The sequence below is a fragment of the Heloderma suspectum genome, chromosome 3 (genome assembly GCF_057233095.1).
Source record: "Heloderma suspectum isolate Gila_16-S chromosome 3, 16-S_ref, whole genome shotgun sequence".
In the NCBI taxonomy this organism is placed as follows: Eukaryota; Metazoa; Chordata; class Lepidosauria; order Squamata; family Helodermatidae; genus Heloderma; species Heloderma suspectum.
Window position 1 is genome coordinate 1,056,616 of NC_139460.1, and position 20,545 is coordinate 1,077,160.

At 46.3% G+C, this 20,545-nt stretch overlaps 1 protein-coding gene across 1 annotated transcript in view; it reads left to right on the plus strand.

Annotated features, from left to right (window-relative positions):
• The first annotated feature begins 788 nt into the window (after window positions 1-788).
• The window catches only part of LOC146349164 (uncharacterized), a 225,069-nt gene continuing 205,312 nt past the window's right edge, over window positions 789-20,545 (plus strand). The window contains exon 1 of the mRNA XM_084842114.1: window positions 789-2,095. The gene's annotated coding sequence lies outside the window, so the exon portion shown is untranslated. The remainder of the gene's footprint in view (window positions 2,096-20,545) is intronic.

Below are 20,545 nucleotides of genomic sequence, written 5' to 3' on the forward strand. Positions count from 1 at the left end.
TCACAAAAAGCTTCGGGATGACCTGAAAACAAAAAAGGAGACATATAGGAAGTGGAAAGAAGGCCAAGTAACAAAGGAAGAGTACAGGCAGATAGCACAGAATTGCAGGGATGGCGTCAGGAAGGCTAAAGCTGAGAATGAGCTGAGGTTAGCGAGGGATGCTAAAAGCCACAAAAAGGCTTTCTTCAGCTTCGTGCATAGTGAAAGGCAGAGGAAAGAAATGGTGGTTCAGCTATTAAATAAGGATGGCAAAATGATAACAGATGACAAGGAAAAGGCAGAGGTGCTCAATTCCTACTTTGGCTCAGTCTTCTCCCAAAAGAGGGTCTATGACCCCCTTGGCAAAGGCGAAGTACAGGCTGAAGGGGCAGCATTGCAGCTTGAGATCGATAGGCATTTGGTCAAGGAACACCTAATTGTAGCAGCCATATCGGGGGTCAGACTAAGTAGCCTCATGCAGTCTCATGCTTCATGTTCTTGCTGAGCTCTTTCTCCCTTGAATATATTGTTGTAAGCTGACGAGACACAGGAATTCCTTATCTTGTCAAAGGTCATACATTTGTATATCTTGTTCTCTGCTGTTCTCTTCTGTTCTCTCCTTATCATGGCTACCCTATAACCCAGTTCTTGTATTATAAACAATGGTGCTAGGAGAAGAAATGTTGAGGACTGCAACCCCATGCGGGAGGGGGAGGAGGAGCCGTTTCATATGTGTCACAATGTCTATAAAACCAATGTGCTGATGTAAATCGGGGCTTCTGGCTCTTTGGAAATGATTCCAGCCTTAAGCCCGCGCGTTAAATAAAGAATCTCTTTTTCCTTCACTCCGTGGTCTCTCTGACTCTGGGTTCTGCAACATAAATGGTGCCGTGACTCGGATGTGGCAGGCTCTGAGCCAGACAGGTGGCAGTTGCCTGCTCTTGATCGCCGCACCGGGAAGACGAGCTCGGCGCATGCCTCCCTTTCTTGGCGCCACCGACCTTTTTGTCGCGTGAATGGGAGAAAGCCTGCACCGGGATCGCCCAAACGGCAGCGAGCGGCAAGAGAACCTTGGGAAGCGGAGGAAGGAACTTGAGCCCTGCCTGTATCGCAGCTGCAATTGAGTTGAAACCCACATTGGAAGCCTTCAGGAGAAAGGCAAGTATATGGGAAAAAGAGGGCCCCGCCTTTAGGGAGAAAGGCCACTGGGCAGAAAAAAAGAGGGCCCCGCCTCATGAAGAAGGTCAGTGTTGGTGGTATACGTATGCAAAAAGAACCTACTCCTTGCGGGTAGAAGGGGGGCCTGATCACATCCCCGAGTGGGCGCCAGTACCTAGCACGCCAGTACTCAGTAGGAAGCTGAGGAAGCCGTTTTCCGCTCTGGTAAAAAGTGGGAAAAGTGGGTGGCAGGGACATATGGATGCAGTGGAGAGATTGATGATTGTGTGAGTGGCTACTGCGGTTTCTGAAGCATACCGTTGGCCGTCCGGGTGCCCAGGCCAGTAGCAAAGTGCGTGGTGTGTAAAATCCTCTTGTGTCGGCCGGTGAGACCCCTTACTCACTGACCAATCCCCTTCCCTAATTGTGTCTGTCTTCAATTTAGGAGGGAGGCTATGGGTGGTGGGGGAAGCAAACCTTGCACCCCCTTGGGATGTATGTCAAACAAAGAAGGAAAAAGGTTTTTTTTTAAGAAAGATTCAGAACAGAGAGAGAAAACCGCAAAAAGCTCAAGGTCGAGCTGAGAGGGAAAAAAAAACAAGATCTGAGGCTGTTAATTAGAAAAATGTTGCAGTACAGTCTGGCTTTTAACAAAGCGTGGGAGCGTGAGAGTGTGAGGCCGAAGAAGTAGCTGTTAGCCTAGCGCGCCGAGGGGGGGGGAGAAAATTGCCCACAACGTTCTGAGTTGTGCAACATCATCACCTCGCCTAATTGAGATGAAATCCCTAAGAAATGGAAACTGAAAATGAAGACCCAGAAGATAAAGCAAAATAGAAAATAAAGGTGAAGAATCAGCCCCCAGAGCACAGGCTAGACCCCTCTTCGAGTGAAAAGTGTGCCATAAGACTGTCCCAAAGCAGAATGAAGCGGAAAGACCACGTTGAAGATCTCTGTCAAGGTAGCCGTGTTTAGCTTTGAACTGTGTTAGAATTGCATAGAGCCTGTAGCTACTGACCATCGGCTATATGATTTCTGAAGAGCGTAACCGTTAAGCTTTTGCCATGGGATTCCCTGCAATGAAGAAATCTCACTGATTTGAGTGTCCAGTGTTACACTGCCTAAGTGTGTGTGCTAAAGAGACCGAGAAACCAGACAGCATGTTCCTGGCCAAGCCAAAATCACGCTACTACAATGCTCCTAAAAGCTGCAATAAACTGTGTAAGCTGGGAGACCCAACCTGACTGAGAAGAAAAGAAGATATTGGAGCAACTGTCTTAAAAAACAATGAGATCTGTGTAGCTGGCTGGCTGATGCTGTCAGTGATGTTACAACTTTAAATTAAGACTGTTTTCCTGTTTGAGACCCCAGCGAAGAAAGCTGACCCGAGTTATTTGTTGCCCGTGCCAAAGCAAGAATTTGGCTGCCCTGTACCTCATCATGTCCTGTTTTGAGCTTGGGATTTACAAATACAAACTGAGAAGCTTGCCTTTGAAGTCCTGCAAATCACCCCATCACCTCCCCGAAGATTAATGGCTGCCTGAAAAATGCAAGTATAAAGCGATGCCCATCACCCCCCAGCGTCCTGAGTTTCGGCACTCAGTGTTTCAGTGCTTTCGTGTACCAGGTTAGAAGAGAAAAAAAAAAAGTAAGTTTTTAAAATGTCTGTGAGAGAACCTGACAGAAGTAAAATAAAATTTACAGAGGAGTTGCCCAGGTTAAAGCGTCACGGCTAGAGAGCTGAGCTGTGCCGCTGTGTTTAGACAGAGGCCTTGCTAAAAAGTTAAAGGCCCTTGTCAGAAAGGGTGTAGGGCCACATTTTCCCCTTTTAAACTGATGCAGAAGTGGAGAGCCTTTGCTGGAAACATCTCATCTTCATTGCCCAGAGCCTTCTCTGTTTGCCTCCATCAATGTCTGGGCTTTTTAGAGACACTCTGCACATGAACTAAAAATTTTAAATTGTCAAAGACTTGCCATGGACAGTGCTGTGAAGCTTTTGATAAACTTGAACTCTCATCGCTGTGGACCGTGTGTCTGTGTTTGTAGTCAGCTCAGTGTACAGCAGGCTGAGTTTGATCTATGACTTTTAGATTTCCTTCTGCCAGAACTCATGCAGCATAGAGTTGCCGATGCAAAAATGGTGACCTAGAACTCTTTGTGTGTGTGGGTATGCCCGTCCCTTGATTTTAATGGGCCCTGAGCTTTCAGCCAGAAGAGCAGTATGATTGCTGGATCTGCTCCATCATGCCTTACCATGCAAAAAGTGTTTTCCATTCATTGTATTAAATTGCAGAAAAAGTTTGTTGTGTATATTTTATGATTTCTTAAATATCATAAAATATATGTGATATTTGCAGATTAGTGTTAGTTGCAACTCCAAATAATACTAAGTGTGGTTCCCAATGGATGACAAGGAAAGAAAGACAAAAGCAAGTAAAAAAGAAGGAATAGAGAAAGTAGCAGACAGATAGAGAAGAGAGAGAAAAAAAAAGAAAAGGCAAGAGGCAAAGAAAAAACATTTGTAAAAAAGAAGCGTGGCCATAGTTGCCCCCAGGGTAAATTAAAAGCAGCTGATTGTGCCTGGAGCTTATTACCTGGGGTAAAGAAGCCACAATAATGTAATAGTTCTTTAAGATGAAAAAAATGTAACTAGAAGGAGAAGAAGAGCCTTTCCCAAATGTGTGTCATTGGGACTAGTGTAAGGCAGAAAGGTTTAAGTAAGTGAGTTTAACTTGAAAAAGACAAATAAAGAGACAAGGCTGGTGCATGGAGCAGAAAGTTTTGTGTAAAAAGTTTGAAACATGTTCTGCAATACAGGCAGATCAGCAAGAAAAAAGAAAGCAAAAGAAAGAGAGAGAAATTTGTCTTCCCATACTAATGAATAAAAGTGTTATCAAGCACTTTGGGAAGCGAAGTTGTTTACAGGAAGCTGTGCCTGAGAACCAAACACTTCTAGCCTATGCTGAAAATGCTTGCTAGTGTTGTGCTGCCTCATGGGTAACATGTATGGTATAAAAACCCATTTAGCCCAATAGCTCGTGGTTCAGAGAAGCTGTCGGATCCAACCATTAAGTACGCCTGTGTGCTGTAAGTTACCCAATAAAGTCTCCTTGTAAGTAACCCCCCCCCCCCCCGCTGGAATCCCAAAACACAAGTGGGGATTCCATTTAAACCCTGCTGTTAGAAGCCATGAAAGCAGGTATGAAGAAGTCAATTAATATGACCAAAGTGTCTAAAGTGCTGCAAGGTGCCACCGAGGCCCCAGAGCGTGCTTGGAGCGTCTTTCAGATGCCTATCGCCAGTACACCCCCCTCGACCCAGAGGCCCAAGAAGATGTGGGCGAGGAAAAGAAGACCCAGCAGAGGCAGAAGATTCTTAAAAAAGAACCAGTGTGCCCAGTGTGGACAAGATAGACATTGGTGGCATGAATGCCCAAATAAAATAAATCAAATACACAAAGGAGAAAACCAAAGGGGCCAGAATGGGCGAAAAGAGAGACAGCTTGAGAGGGGCCGTGACATTGACTTCATACTTGACACTGGAGCGGCATCAAAAGCAAGCAAACGTTAGCCTTAAACAAGAAGTCCAAACACTGAGCGAAGTTCTTCAAGCCCAGCGTCGCTTTGTCTTAGAAAATAAGCCCCCAATTCCCATCACAGAAGTTCATCCTTTCCAACCCAGAGTTAAAGTATAAGTTAAAGAGGGAAAAATAACCCTTTGACTCCCAGATGGAGAGGACTGAGAACTGTCATACTTTCCACCCCCGCAGCTATGAAAGCAGCTGGAGTTAAACCCTGGATACATTGGACACGAGTCAAGAGAGCGAGAGGGGGAGAGTAGACTGTAAACAGAAATCCTGAAAATCCTTTAAAAATCGTTCTGAAAAAGCAGTAAGAAGACTCAGGCTAGACCTTACTGTGGACACACCGGGAGACTGTCCCCCGGCATACGGTCAGACCTGCAACTGGAGAATTGAAGAAGGGGACTAGACCCTGCTGCAGCTTGCCAGGTGAATAGCTGCCCGGTGTACGGTCAGATCCCAAAGAAGATCAAACATGCGTGTTGTAGTGTTAGTAGTGTTGCATTGTGTCTCCTTAATAAGGTGCAAAAAGGGCGGTCTGCCCCTGGAAAGAAAAGTTTGTCCCAGTGATTTGCTGATAATTACTGGCTTCACCTGGCTAATATCACGAGAGTAAAACATTTTTGTTTGCCAAGAGGTATACCTGCAAACAGGCTTATTAGCTCTTGCCTAATACCTGTCTGTAGACATCCTGGGAAAATTCAAAAAGATACCATGTTAAGAGTTTATGGTGTAAGATTAACTTATTCCCAAAATGCTAATTGGGGCGTGGTTGCAAAGATCCTACCCCCTACAGAGTTCACTCTACGCACCCCCATCATTGCTACGTGTGCACGAATGCTTAATTGTCAAAATTTTTCCAGAAAATACAAAGCTATCCCTGGCCCCCTTCCACTGTAATAAAATTCAAAACATATATTTTAATGATGCCCACATACTTTTGCCTCATGGATAGTTTTAGACATGTAGTTCCCACACTTGGTCATTCATTCCTGCCAACTTGTCTAATAACCACCCATGTGGCCTCAGCTGCCAATTGAACTGGTGCCAATTCTTCCCCTGTGGCCCGAGAAAATCCGTCGACGGCAGCCTCGAGCACTCCAACTAACTAAAAATTGTAATAGTCACGTGCAGTTATATTCTGACTCAGAAAAATTGGCCTTAGCAATGTCACTGGTTGGGGTTCCAGGTTTAGCCTTGGCTGATGGTCTGGAGATCAACCGGTTAGCTTGCAGCTTAGCCAAAAGCATAAATGCCACGTCACGAGCATTGTCATTGTTAAATAAAGAGTTGCGTGATCTAAGAGGTGCAGTTCTAGAAAATAGAGCTGGTATAGATTACCTCTTCCTTCTTCATCATTTAAGTTGTGAGACACACCAAAGGCTCTGTTGTTTTAACTTAACTGATAATGGCAATGCTGTAGATGAACAGATCAACCAGCTGCATGATATAGTAGCTAACAAAACAATAAGACAAAACAATTAGCTAAATTAGTTAACCCTTTGGCTTCCAGATCTTAGCTGGCTTGAAGAACTGTTCATCCTAATTCTACCAGTGTTGTTCATAAAAGTTCTGTTATGTCTCTGCGTTCCTTGTCTTATGCGCTGTTTAACCCATCTGTTTTATGTCTCGGCTAGTAAAACTGCTGCCCTCTATGCTCTAATAGCCCAATAAGAGGCTAAGTAATATGTATGTCACAAAAAGCTTTGTATAGTTATCAGAAATGCTATAATTGTAATGAAATTATGCATTTAAGGGGGGAATGTAGCAGCCATATCAGGGGTCAGACTAAGTAGCCTCATGCAGTCTCATGCTTCATGTTCTTGCTGAGCTCTTTCTCCCTTGAATACATTGTTGTAAGCTGACGAGACACAGGAATTCCTTATCTTGTCAAAGGTCATACAATTGTATATCATGTTCTCTGCTGTTCTCTTCTGTTCTCTCCTTATCATGGCTACCCTATAACCCAGTTCTTGTATTATAAACAATGGTGCTAGGAGAAGAAATGTTGAGGACTGCAACCCCACGCGGGAGGGGGAGGAGGAGCCGTTTCATATGTGTCACAGTGTCTATAAAAACAATGTGCTGATGTAAATCGGGGCTTCTGGCTCTTTGGAAATGATTCCAGCCTTAAGCCCACGCGTTAAATAATCTCTTTTTCCTTCACTCTGTGGTCTCTCTGACTCTGGGTTCTGCAACAGACTTTGAATGAGTTCAAATCTCCAGGGCCAGATGAACTGGCAGAAGAACTCTCAGAACTGCTGTCTATTCTCTCTGAGAAATCATGGAGGACGGGGGAAGTGCCAGATGACTGGAGGAGGGCTGATGTTGTCCCTGTCTTCAGAAAGAGTAAAAAGGAGGAACCTGGGAACTACAGACCAGTAAGTCTGACATTAATCCCTGGGAAAATTCTGGAGCAGATGATAAAGGTATCCATCTGGAAGCACCTTGACAGCAATGCCATGATTAGTCGAAGCCAACATGGATTTGTCAAAAACAAGTCCTGCCAGACAAATCTGATCTCATTTTTGGATCAAGTCACCTCCCTTGTAGACCGTGGGAATGCTGTAGACATCATATACCTCGACTTCAGCAAAGTTTTCGACAAAGGGCCCCATGATATCCTGATGAGCAAACTAGCTCAAAGTGGGCGAGATGAAACAACGATCCGGTGGATCCACAGTTGGCTACAGAATCGGACTCAAAGAGTGCTTATCAATGGGACCTTCTCAAACTGGGGAGAGCAGGGTACCGCAGGGCTCAGTCCTGGGCCCAGTGCTCTTCCACATTTTTATGAATGACTTGGAGGAGGAGGTGCAGGGAATGCTGATCAAATGTGCAGATGACACAAAATTGGGCGGGATAGCTAATACTTTGGAAGACAGAAACAAAATTCACAGTGATCTGGATAGACTGGAGCACTGGGCAGAAAACAACAGAATGACATTGAATAGGGATAAATGCCAAGTTCTGCACCTAGGGAAAAGAAACCAAATGCACAGGTTCAAGATGGGGGATACATGGCTCAACAACACGACAAGCGAGAAGGATCTTGGAATTGTTGTCGATCACAAGCTGAATAGGAGCCAACAATGTGATGTCGCTGCAAAAAAGGCAAATGCTCTTTTGGGCTTCATTAATAGAAGCATAGCTTCCAAATCCTGGGAAGTACTAGTTCCCCTCTACTCAGCACTGGTTAGGCCTCCTCTGGAGTACTTTGTCCAGTTCTGGGCACCACACTTTAAGAAGGATGCAGACAAACTGGAGAGGGTTCAGAGGAGGGCAACAAGGATGATCAGGGGACTGGAAACAAAGCCCTATGAAGAGGGACTGAAAGAACTGGGCATGTTTAGCCTTGAGAAGAGAAGACTGAGGGGAGATATGATAGCGCTCTTCAAGGACTTGAAAGGTTGTCACAGAGAGGAAGGCCAGGATCTCTTCTTGATCATCCCAGAGTGCAGGACACGGAATCATGGGCTCAAGTGACAGGAAGCCAGATTCCGGCTGAACATCAGGAAAAACATCCTGACTGTTAGAGCAATACGACAATGGAACCCATTCCCTAGGGAGGTGGTGGGCTCTCCCCCGCTGGAGGCCTTCAAGACGAGGCTGGACAGCCACCTGTCAGGGATGCTCTGACTTGGATTCCTGCACTGAGCGGGGAGTTGGACTTGATGGCCTTGTAGGCCCCTTCCAGCCCCACTATTCTATGATTCTATGATAAATGATCAATTTAGCTTGAAAATAAGCTGTCACTTCTAAGCCTCCATAGCAGTTTGTGGCAAACCACCAATTTTCCTGCTGTTTTTTTTGTTGCTGCACTGCAGAAATTTGACGTGGGGGGGGAGCTGAAGAAGTGTAGTCCACAGGGCAGTCTTGGGGGGGAGTGGCCCCTGGACCCCCGGTTGCCCATCTCAGTCTTAGCCTCAGCATGAGAAGCCTGGATCTGTGCCAGGCAGGAGAGGTCCCTGTGCTCCTCTCCACTGTCCTGGCCACAACCAGACCCCCCCGCCGCCGCCGCCGCCGCCTTCATGCTCCTCAGTTCTTTGCTGTCCTCAAGCCAGCCCTATGGGTGGGGGTGGAGGTAGAGGGAAGAGAGGCAGCCCTAGATCTCAGCACTCCCTCCCCGTGCATTCCTCTCTGGTCCTCCTGTGAGAGGCTGGCGAGACGTCCTGAGGCCCGACATCATAATTCTAGTGACGGGGTGGGGAGACCCCCCACATGAACTGGAGCTAGACTCTGCATCCTTCCTGTTCCTCTCCTCTGCCATAGCCAGGAAGGTGCAGCTCATTCAGACCCCAAGGTCAGTGCCTGATGGCACCATGGAGACCATCCTGGTGCTATGGCAACGGGGGGCCATCTGCAGGCGACCTTAGGAACGGGATGAAGGCCGCCCCTCTTCCCATCCCCAGCGTGAGGAAGAAGACGCCGTACTCCCTCGGCTGAGCCATGCCCTGGATGGGGGGGACATAAGGAGAGCGGGCTGGATCAGGCCCAAGGGCCCATCTGGGCAGTATCCTGCCTCCCGCGGCGGCCAGCCAGACGCCCCAAGGGAAGGCCACAAGCGGGGCACGGGCGCAGCAGCGCCTGCCCTCCCGGCTGTGTCCCCTTCCTCTGGTGTAGCTGGGCAGGCCGCCCCTGGTCCTGGGGGCACTTGGCACCATGTTGTCTGGCAGCCTTCTCTGTGCGGACGTGCTTGTCGGACCAGCAGCAGGACTCCGCTGCTGGGGGGGGCATCCAACCCCACAGCTTTTTACTGAGATATTTCCGCCCACTTTTCACTTTAACAACAACAACCACAGATCCCAAGGCTAGTATAATAGTGGGGAGAGCAGTAATTTACTTACTGCACAGGCAGCAGCAAACAAAAGATTAAAGGGGCATGCTAGTAATACACGTGACAGCAGACCAAAGCAACGGCAAAACCACCAGGGGCTTTCTCTAGGATGTCCCCCTGGCTCCCGCCAGGCATCCCCACAATCGTGGGCCAGATATATTAAGGCAGCTGACACAGAGAACAAACTCTTCCGTGACTAGGGCAGTTCAGGTGGTAGTTCTCACGGAAAAGGCAGCCTTAGAACTGAAATCCGAATCAGCCCCCCCCCCCCGTCAGTAGCCAGGGAAGCAGACAAACGCACTTGAGTGGGGAGACAAGGGAAAGGCCGTACGATCTCCCAGAGACCCCGCCCACCTGACTCAGGCACACATTAGCCCCTCAAGTCCAGGTTAAGTGACTCGTGGCCCGAGTCCCTCCAACACCCCTTCGCGAGGGCAAGGGGTCACTGCACTAATCCCATGCCCTTCAGGGGCGCTGGCGCAGTTCCCCTGGCAGAGGCTTTGTCAGCACATCTGCCACTGTTTCTTCAGTCAGGCAACATGTCAGTTCAATCACCTCTTGCTCTACTAAGTCTTTGATCAGACGATGCCTCACGCCAGTGTGCTTCGTCCGTGGCCTCAGTTTCTCAGTCGATGCCAGCTTTCAGCACCCCTGATTGCCCTCATGTAGCACTGCAGTTTGCGTGTTCCCCGGTCCATTGCCAGTGAATAATCGTCTGAGCCAAATCACTTCCCGACACGCACTGGCTGCTGCCACGTACTCTGCCTCTGTGGAAGACGTGGCCACAACTGCCTGCTTCTTACTGGCCCAACTGATAGCCCCGCCACTGCACGTGAGCAGGGTTCCTGATGTGGACTTGCGGTCTGGCTCATCGCCCGCCCAGTCTGCATCCACAAACCCGGTCAGCCCTGCGTGTGTGCTGCTGGGCAGTTTGAGCTTAGTGTGTGTGGTGCCTTTCAAGTACCGCATTACACGCTTCACTCCATTCCAGTCACGTTGAGATGGCTGGGCCACTTTCCTGCTCAGGATGCCCACGGCTGCAGCTATGTCTGCCCTGGTAACTGTCACGATGAATCGCAGCTTACCAATGGCCTTTCAATGCTGATCCAATTTGCAGATGACACAAAATTGGGCGGGATAGCTAATACCCTGGAAGACAGAAACAGAACTCAAAGTGATCTGGATAGGCTGGAGTGCTGGGCAGAAAACAACAGAATTAAATGTAATAGGAAGAAATGCCAAGTTCTGCACCTAGGAGAAAGAAACCAAATGCACAGTTACAAGATGGGGGATACTTGACTCAACAACACTACAAGTGAGAAATATCTTGGAGTTGTTGTAGATCACAAGCTGAATATGAGCCAACAATGTGATGTGGCTGCAAAAAAGGCAAATGCTCTTTTGGGCTGCATTAATAGAAGCATCACTTCCAAATCCCGGGAAGTACTCGTTCCCCTCTACTCAGCACTGGTTAGGCCTCCTCTGGAGTACTTTGTCCAGTTCTGGGCACCACACTTTAAGAAGGATGCAGACAAACTGGAGAGGGTTCAGAGGAGGGCAACAAAGATGATCAGGGGACTGGAAACAAAGCCCTATGAAGAAAGATTGAAAGAACTGGGCATGTTTAGCATTGAGAAGAGAAGACTGAGGGGAGATATGATAGCGCTCTTCGAGTACTTGAAAGGTTGCCATGGAGAGGAAGGCCAGGATCTCTTCTCCATCATCTCAGAATTCAGGACATGGAAGAATGGGCTCAAGTTACAGGAAGCCAGATTCCGGCTGAACATCAGAAGAAACTTCCTGACTGTTAGAGCAATACAACAATGGAACCCATTCCCTAGGGAGGTGGTGGGCTCTCCCACTCTGGAGGCATTCAAGACGAGGCTGGACAGCCATCTGTCAGGGATGCTGTGACTTGGATTCCTGCACTGAGCAGGGGGGTGTACTTGATGGCCTTGTAGGCCCCTTCCAACCATAGTATTCTATGGTTCTATGAAACTGCAGATTATCCAGCAGTGGGACGTTGTCATCTTGCCCCTTCAGGTGATCTGTGGTCATGGGAGCCTTGACCCCCTTCGCCTCTGCCATTCCGAACTCCAGCAGCATCTCCTCAATCTTTTGACTAATGAGGAAGCCCCCATCGTTCCCCCTTCCTGACCTGTATACTCAAATAGTGTGCTATTGGACCCAGGTGCTTCATTTCAAAGTTCTGCTTCAGTCTTAGCATAATTTCCATGCCATCCTTTTCTGGCTCATAGCACAGGACCAAATTGTCCACATAAGTCAGTATGTATGCCCACCTACCCCCTTTATGCCTGGTATAGAGGCAAGGGTCTGCTATCCCCTTGGTGAAGCCCAGATTTACCAGGACTCCATTAGTTTTCTCATTCCAGGCCCCTGCAGCTGCTTAAGTCCGTCAATGCTTTTGTGCAGTTTGCACACTTTCCTTGCCCCTTCTGGATCTACAAACCCTGGCGGTTGCATCTTGTACAGGTCTTTCTCTGTTTCACCATGCAAAAATGCTGTTTTGATGTCTAGATGCCTGATTTGCATCTCCCTGCTGGCTGCTATGCTCAGCATTGCTCTAACAGTGGTGTGGTTTACCACCGGGGCAAATGCTTCATCGGAGTCCTCCCCATACTTTTGAGAGTATCCCTTCACTACTGACCTGGCTTTGTAGTGCTTGACTTCTGCATTGCGCTTCACTTTGAAGGCCCTCTTGCAGCTGATTGCCTTGCGATTGGGGGGAAGTTCAGTCAGGGTCCAGGTCCCATTTTGGTGCAGTGAGTCATAGAATCATAGAATAGTAGGGTTGGGAGGGGCCCACAAGGCCATCGAGTCCAACCCCCTGCTCAATGCAGGAACCCAAGTCAGAGCATCCCTGACAGATGGCTGCCCAGCCTCGTCTTGAACGCCTCCAGTGTGGGAGAGCCCACCACCTCCCTAGGTCATTGGTTCCATTGTCGTATTGCTCTAACAGTCAGGAATTTTCTCCTGATGTTCGGCCGGAATCTGCCTTCCTGTAACTTGAGCCCATGATTCCGTGTCCTGCACTCTGGGATGATCAAGAAGAGATCCTGGCCTTCCTCTCTGGGACAACCTTTCAAGGACTTGAAGAGTGCTATCATATCTCCCCTCAGTCTTCTCTTCTCAAGGCTAAAGATGCCCAGTTCTTTCAGTCTCTCCTCATAGGGCTTTGTTTCCAGTCCCCTGATCATCTTTGTTGCCCTCCTCTGAACCCTCTCCAGTTTGTCTGCATCCTTCTTAAAGTGTGCTGCCCAGAACTGGACAAAGTACTCCAGAGGAGGCCTAACCAGTGCTGAGTAGAGGGGAACTAGTACTTCCCAGGATTTGGAAGCTATGCTTCTATAAATGCAGCCCAAAAGAGCATTTGCCTTTTTTGCAGCGACATCACATTGTTGGCTCATCTTCAGCTTGTGATCGACAACAATTCCAAGATCCTTCTCGCTTGTAGTGTTGTTGAGGCGCATATCCCCCATCTTGTAACTGTGCATTTGGTTTCTTTTTCCTAGGTGCAGAATTTGGCATTTATCCCTATTCAATGTCATTCTGTTGTTTTCTGCCCAGCGCACCAGTCCATCCAGATCACTTTGAATTTTGTTTCTGTCTTCCAAAGGATTAGCTATCCTGCCCAATTTTGTGTCATCTGCAAATTTGATCAGCATTCCCTGCACCTCCTCCTCCAAGTCATTCATAAAAATGTGGAAGAGCACTGGGCCCAGGACTGAGCCCTGCGGTACCCCACTCGTTACCTCTCCCCAGTTTGAGAAGGTCCCATTGATAAGCACTCTTTGTGTCCGATTCTGTAGCCAACTGTGGATCCACTGGATTGTTGTTTCATCTCGCCCACTTTGAGCTAGTTTGCTCATCAGGATATCATGGGGCACTTTGTTGAAAGCTTTGCTGAAGCTGAGGTATATGATGTCTACAGAATTCCCACGGTCTACAAGGGAGGTGACTTGATCCAAAAATGAGATCAGATTTGTCTGGCAGGACTTGTTCTTGACAAATCCATGTTGGCTTCGAGTAATCACGGCATTGTTTTCAAGGTGCTTCCAGATGGATTGCTTTATGATGTGCTCCAGAATTTTCCCAGGGATTGATGTCAGACTGACTGGTCTGTAGTTCCCAGGTTCCTCCTTTTTCCACTTTTTGAAGATAGGGACAACCTTAGCCCTCCTCCAGTCTTCTGGCACTTCCCCCGTCCTCCATGATTTCTCAGAGAGAATAGACAGCGGTTCTGAGAGTTCTTCTGCCAGTTCCTTTATGACTCGAGGATTCAGTTCATCTGGCCCTGGAGATATGAACTCATTCAAAGTCATTAGGTGTTCCTTGACCATATGCCTATCGATCTCAAGCTGCAATCCTGCCCCTTCAGCCTGTACTTCGCCTTTGCCAGGGGGGTCATAGACCGTCTTTTGGGTGAAGAACGTAGGGAAAACCACTAAACCATTCAGGTATGACCTCAATCATATCCCTTATGAATATACAGTGGGGGTGATGAATATATTTATGGGATTAGATCTGATAGACAGAGTGCCTGAGGAACTATGGACGGAGGTCCGTAACATTGTTCAGGAGGCAGCAACTAAATCAATCCCAAAGAAAAAGAAATGCAAGAAAGCCAAGTGGCTGTCTGATGAGGCTTTACAAGTAGCTGAGGAAAGGGAAGCGAAAAGCAAGGGAGGAAGGGGAAGATATAGCCAACTGAATGCAGAGTTCCAGAGAATAGCAAGGAGAGACAAGAAGGCCTTCTTAAATGAACAATGCAAAGAAATCGAGGAAAACAATAGAATGGGAAAGACTAGAGATCTTTTTAAGAAAATCGGAGATCTCAAGGGAATGTTTTGTGCAAAGACAGGCATGATAAAGGACAAAGAAGGCAGGGACCTAACAGAAACAGATGAGATTAAGAAGAGGTGGAAAGAATACACAGAAGAATTATACAGGAAAGATCTTAATGTCCCTGATAGCCATGATAGTGTGGTCACTGAACTTGAGCCAGACATCCTAGAGAGTGAAGTCAAGTGGGCCTCAGGAAGCATTAGTAACAACAAAGCTAGCGGGGATGACAGTATTCCAGGTGAGCTATTTAAAATCCTAAAAGATCATAGAATCATAGAATAGTAGGGTTGGAAGGGGCCTACAAGACCGAGTCCAACCCCCTGCCCAATGCAGGAATCCAAGTCAGAGCATCCCTGACAGATGGCTGTCCAGCCTCGCCTTGAAGGCCTCCAGTGGGGGAGAGCCCACCACCTCCCTTGGGAATTGGTTCCATTGTCGTATTGCTCTAACAGCCAGGTAGTTTCTTCTGATGTTCAGCCGGAATCTGGCTTCCTGTCTCTTGAGCCCATTATTCCGTGTCCTGCACTCTGGGATGATCAAGAAGAGATCCTGGCCTTCTTCTCTGTGACAACCTTTCAAGTACTTGAAGAGTGCTATCATATCTCCCCTCAGTCTTCTCTTCTCAAGGCTAAACATGCCCAGTTCTTTCAGTCTCCATAGGGCTTTGTTTCCAGTCCTCTGATCATCTTTGTTGCCCTCCTCTGACCCCTCTCCAGTTTGTCTGCATCCTTCTTAAAGTGTGGTGCCCAGAACTGGACACAGTACTCCAGATGAGGCCTAACCAGTGCTGAGTAGAGGGGAACTAGTACTTCCTGGGATTCGGAAGCTATGCTTCTATGAATGCAGCCCAAAAGAACATTGGCCTTTTTTGCAGCCACATCACATTGTTGGCTCATATGATGATGCTGTTAAAGTGCTACACTCAATATGCCAACAAATTTGGAACACTCAACAGTGGCCACAGGACTGGAAAAGGTCAGTTTACATTCTAATTCCAAAGAAGAGCAATGCCAAAGAGTGTTCAAACTACCACACAATTGCGCTCATTTCACATGCCAGCAAGGTGATGCTCAAAATCCTACAAGCTAGGCTTCAGCAGTATGTGAACCGAGAACTACCGGAAGTACAAGCTGGGTTCCGAAGAGGCAGAGGAACTAGAGATCAAATTGCAAACATTCGCTGGATCATTGAGAAAGCAAGAGAATTCCAGAAAAATGTCTATTTCTGCTTCATTGACTACGCTAAAGCCTTTGATTGTGTGGATCACAACAAACTCTGGAAAATTCTTAAAGAGATGGGAGTATCAGACCACCTTACCTATCCCCTGAGAAACCTGTACGAGGGTCAAGAAGGAACAGTAAGAACCAGACATGGAACAACCGATTGGTTCAAAATTAGGAAAGGAGTACGACAAGGCTACATATTGTTGCCCTGCTTATTTAACTTATATGCAGAGTACATCATGAGAAACGTTGGGTTGGATAAATCACACGTCAGAATTAAGATTGCCGGGAGAATTATCAACAACTTCAGATACGCAGACAATACCACCCTAATGGCAGAAAGCAAAGAGGATCTAAAGAGCCTCTTGTTGAGGGTGAAAGTGGAGAGTGCAAAAGCTGGTTTGAAACTCAACATTAAAAAAACTAAGATCATGGCATCTGGCCCCATCACTTCCTGGCATATGGAAGGGGAAGAAATGGAAGCAGTGACAGATTTTACTTTCTTGGGCTCCAAGATCACTGCAGACGGTGACTGTAGCCATGAAATTAAAAGACGCTTGCTCCTTGGGAGGAAAGCTATGACAAACCTAGACAGCATAGTAAGAAGCAGTGACATCACTTTGCCGACAAAGGTCCACATAATCAAAGCTATGGTTTTCCCAGTAGCAACGTATGGCTGTGAGAGCTGGACTATCAGGAAGGCTGAGCGCCGAAGAATTGATACTTTCGAACTGTGGTGCTGGAGAAGACTCTTACGAGTCCCCTGGACTGCAAGGAGGTCAAATCAGTCCATCCTAAAGGAAATCAACCCTGACTGCTCATTGGAAGGACAGATACTGAAGCTGAAGCTGAAATATTTTGGCCACCTAATGCGAAGAGAAAACTCTCTGGAAAAGACCCTGATGCTGGGAAAGACTGAAGGCCAAAGGAGAAGGGGACGGCAGAGGATGAGATGGCTAGATAGCATCACTGATGCAATGAATATGAACTCGAGCATGCTCCGGGAGAGAGCGCAGGACAGGAAGGCCTGGCGTGCTATGGTCCATGGGGTCACGAAGAGTTGGACATGACTGAACGACTGAACAACAAGCCTTTTCTTTGTCATCTGTTATCATTTTGCCATCCTTATTTAATAGCTGAACATCCATTTCTTTCCTCCGCCTTTTAGTCCTGTGAAAGTAGGCCTGACTAGGCCTTGTAAGTAGTTTGGTTCAGGTAAGGTGCCTGATGGGATTGTGTGTGTGCGTGTGTGTGTGTGTGTGTGTGTCCATGAAAAGGTAATAGTAACTTGCTCATAAGCAAGAAATTCCTATCCACAAAAGTAAGTCATCCCTAAAGATAAGAAGGTCGCTGTGCTGATAAGACTGTGTTGAGTACTAATTGGTTTCTGAGCATGCGAAGTGTGTTTTCTTTGTTCTCCAACTTTCAGTCTGTATAAATGCATCCTGTTGTTGTTGTTGTTTTAGGGAGACACAGTTTTGTCTGTCTCTCCCATGGCCATTATGTGCTTTAATAAATTTCTGACTGTTCAACCTAACCTGCCTTGGATATTTCCTTAACCGTCCCCATACCTGGCTGGCGGCATGCCTTTGGTGGCCCTCTCCCACCTCCTGGGTTCCTGCGCTCTGCTGCATTCAGTCTCGGCTCTCCAGTGTCGCTGGCCTCACTCTTGGGATTAGGTGTGTTGGCTGCCCTCCCATCTTCTTTGGGCACTGAGGGCTCATAGAATCATAGAATAGTAGAATAATAGAGTTGGAAGGGGCCTACAAGACCATCTTGCAGGAATCCAGGTCAAAGCATCTCTGATGGATGGCTGTCCAGCCTCATCTTGAATTCAGTTTTACTAGCAAACTAGTAATTCAGTTTTACTAGCAAACTGGAGGTTAAACTAACCCTTTTTAAGAGATACGGACACATACATAAATTGTAATAAATAAGTATGGGGATATAACATATCTCATGAAAACCTTTCATTTATATTTTTTTAAATAAATGATTTGTAAGATAATAACATTTGTTGTTGTTCAGTCGTTCAGTTGTGTCCGACTCTTCATGACCCCATGGACCATAGCACGCCAGGCCTTCCTGTCCTGCGCTCTCTCCCGGAGCATGCTCAAGTTCATATTCATTGCATCCGTGATGCTATCTAGCCATCTCATCCTCTGCCGTCCCCTTCTCCTTTTGCCTTCAGTCTTTCCCAGCATCAGGGTCTTTTCCAGGGAGTTTTCTCTTCGCATTAGGTGGCCAAAATATTGGAGCTTCAGCTTCATTATCTGTCCTTCCAATGAGCACTCAGGGTTGATTTCCTTTAGGATGGACTGATTTGACCTCCTTGCAGTCCAGGGGACTCGTAAGAGTCTTCTCCAGCACCACAGTTCGAAAGTATCAATTCTTCGGCGCTCAGCCTTCCTGATAGTCCAGCTCTCACAGCCATACATTACTACTGGGAAAACCATAGCTTTGATTATGTGGACCTTTGTCGGCAAGGTGATGTCTCTGCTTCTTACTATGCTGTCTAGGTTTGCCATAGCTTTCCTCCCAAGGAGCAAGCATCTTTTAATTTCATGGCTACAGTCACCGTCTGCGGTGATCTTGGAGCCCAAGAAAGTAAAATCTGTCACTGCTTCCATTTCTTCCCCTTCAATATGCCAGGAAGTGATAGGGCCAGATGTCATGATCTTCTTTTTTTTAATGTTGAGTTTCAAACCAGCTTTTGCACTCTCCTCTTTCACCCTCAACAAGAGGCTCTTGAGATCCTCTTCGCTTTCTGCCATTAGGGTGATATCGTCTGCATATCGGAGGTTGTTGATAATTCTCCCAGCAATCTTAATTCCGACCTCTGATTCATCCAACCCAGCATTTCTCATGATGTACTCTGCATATAAGTTAAATAAGCAGGGTGACAATATGCAGCCTTGTCGTACTCCTTTCCCAATTTTGACCCAATCGGTTGTTCCATGTGTGGTTCTTACTGTTGCTTCTTGACCCTCGTACAGGTTTCTCAGGAGACAGGTAAGGTGGTCTGGTACTCCCATCCCTTTAAGAATTTTCCAGAGTTTGTTGTGATCCACACAATCAAAGGCTTTAGCGTAGTCAATGAAGCAGAAATAGACGTTTTTCTGGAATTCTCTTGCTTTCTCCATGATGCAGCGAATGTTTGCGATTTGATCTCTAGTTCCTCTGCCTCTTCGAAACCCAGCTTGTACTTCCGGTAGTTCTCGGTTCGCATACTGCTGAAGCCTAGCTTGTAGGATTTTGAGCATCACCTTGCTGGCATGTGAAATGAGTGCCATTGTGCGGTAGTTTGAACACTCTTTGGCGTTGCCCTTCTTTGGAATTGGAATGTAAACTGACCTTTTCCAGTCTTGTGGCCACTGTTGAGTGTTCCAGATTTGTTGGCATATTGAATGCAGCACTTTAACAGCATCATCTTTTAGGATTTTAAATAGCTCGGCTGGAATACTGTCATCTCCGCTAGCTTTGTTGTTACTAATGCTTCCTAAGGCCCACTTGACTTCACTCTCTAGGATGTCCGGCTCAAGTTCAGTGACCGCACTCTCATGGCTATCAGGGACATTAAGATCTTTCCTGTATAGTTCTTCTGTGTATTCTTTCCATCTCTTCTTAATCTCATCTGCTTCTGTTAGGTCCCTGCCTTCTTTGTCCTTGATCATGCCCGTCTTTGCAAAAAATGTTCCCTTGAGATCTCCGATTTTCTTGAAGAGATCTCTAGTCTTTCCCATTCTGTTGTTTTCCTCGATTTCTTTGCATTGTTCATTTAAGAAGGCCTTCTTGTCTCTCCTTGCTATTCTCTGGAACTCTGCATTCAGTTGGGTATATCTTCCCCTTTCTCCCTTGCTTTTTGCGTCCCTTCTTTCCTCAGCTACTTGTAAAGCCTCATCAGACAGCCACTTGGCTTTCTTGCATTTCTTTTTCTTTGGGATGGATTGAGTTGCTGCCTCCTGAACAATGTTACGGACCTCCGTCCATAGTTCCTCAGGCACTCTGTCTATCAGGTCTAATCCCTGAAATCTATTCCTCACCTCCACTGTATATTCATCAGGGATATGATTTCGGTCATAACTGAACGGTTTAGTGGTTTTCCCTACGTTCTTCAATTTAAGCCGAAATTTTGCAAGAAGCAGCTCATGATCTGAAGATAATAACATACATTGTTGTAATTTATGAGTAACAGTATGCAAATATGTGCAAAAATTTAAAAAAGTTGAATAACACAAATAACTACTTACCATTTTAATGGGATGTATGAGGTTGATGGGATGAACACAGCTTTTCAATATTTGGTGGAATATTAGATAAAGACATTCGCATTTCGTCATCAAGCATTTTTAAGCTTCCACATTTCAGTGCCTTTATGTTTGCATCATTGAAAAGGATACTTCACAAATGTATGTAGTAGAAAACTGCAGAAGAATTTTTAATGCTTTTTTAGCTATGTTTGGAAGCATTTTTGAAATGCGAATCCAAAAGCTGTCTAAGTCACCCTGTTCATGCATCATTAACAGATTTCAATCATTTTTTATGTCAGCTAACTCTTCTTCAATAAGTGAAAAGTTCCTCGTTGCAGTTGAAAGAAATGGATTTCTGATCCAATCATAGTCTTGGATTTCAACATTTGGGAAGTAATGATGAACCTTTTCTCCAAGCAATATTAAATGGTCAACAATTAGCGAGCTGATATCACATTTTAGCTGGCACTCAGCAGTTTTGGAAAACATTTCAAAATTTCCTTCTTTCACTTTCCTTTTCCAAATTGCTATTTTGTCTCTCATAGCACAAATTTTATCTGCCGCTGTTAAGATATTTTTTCCTTGCATACTTGTGTTTATTTTATTCAAATGTTCAAATATGTCAGCAAGATATGCCAATTTTGTGCACCAAAGT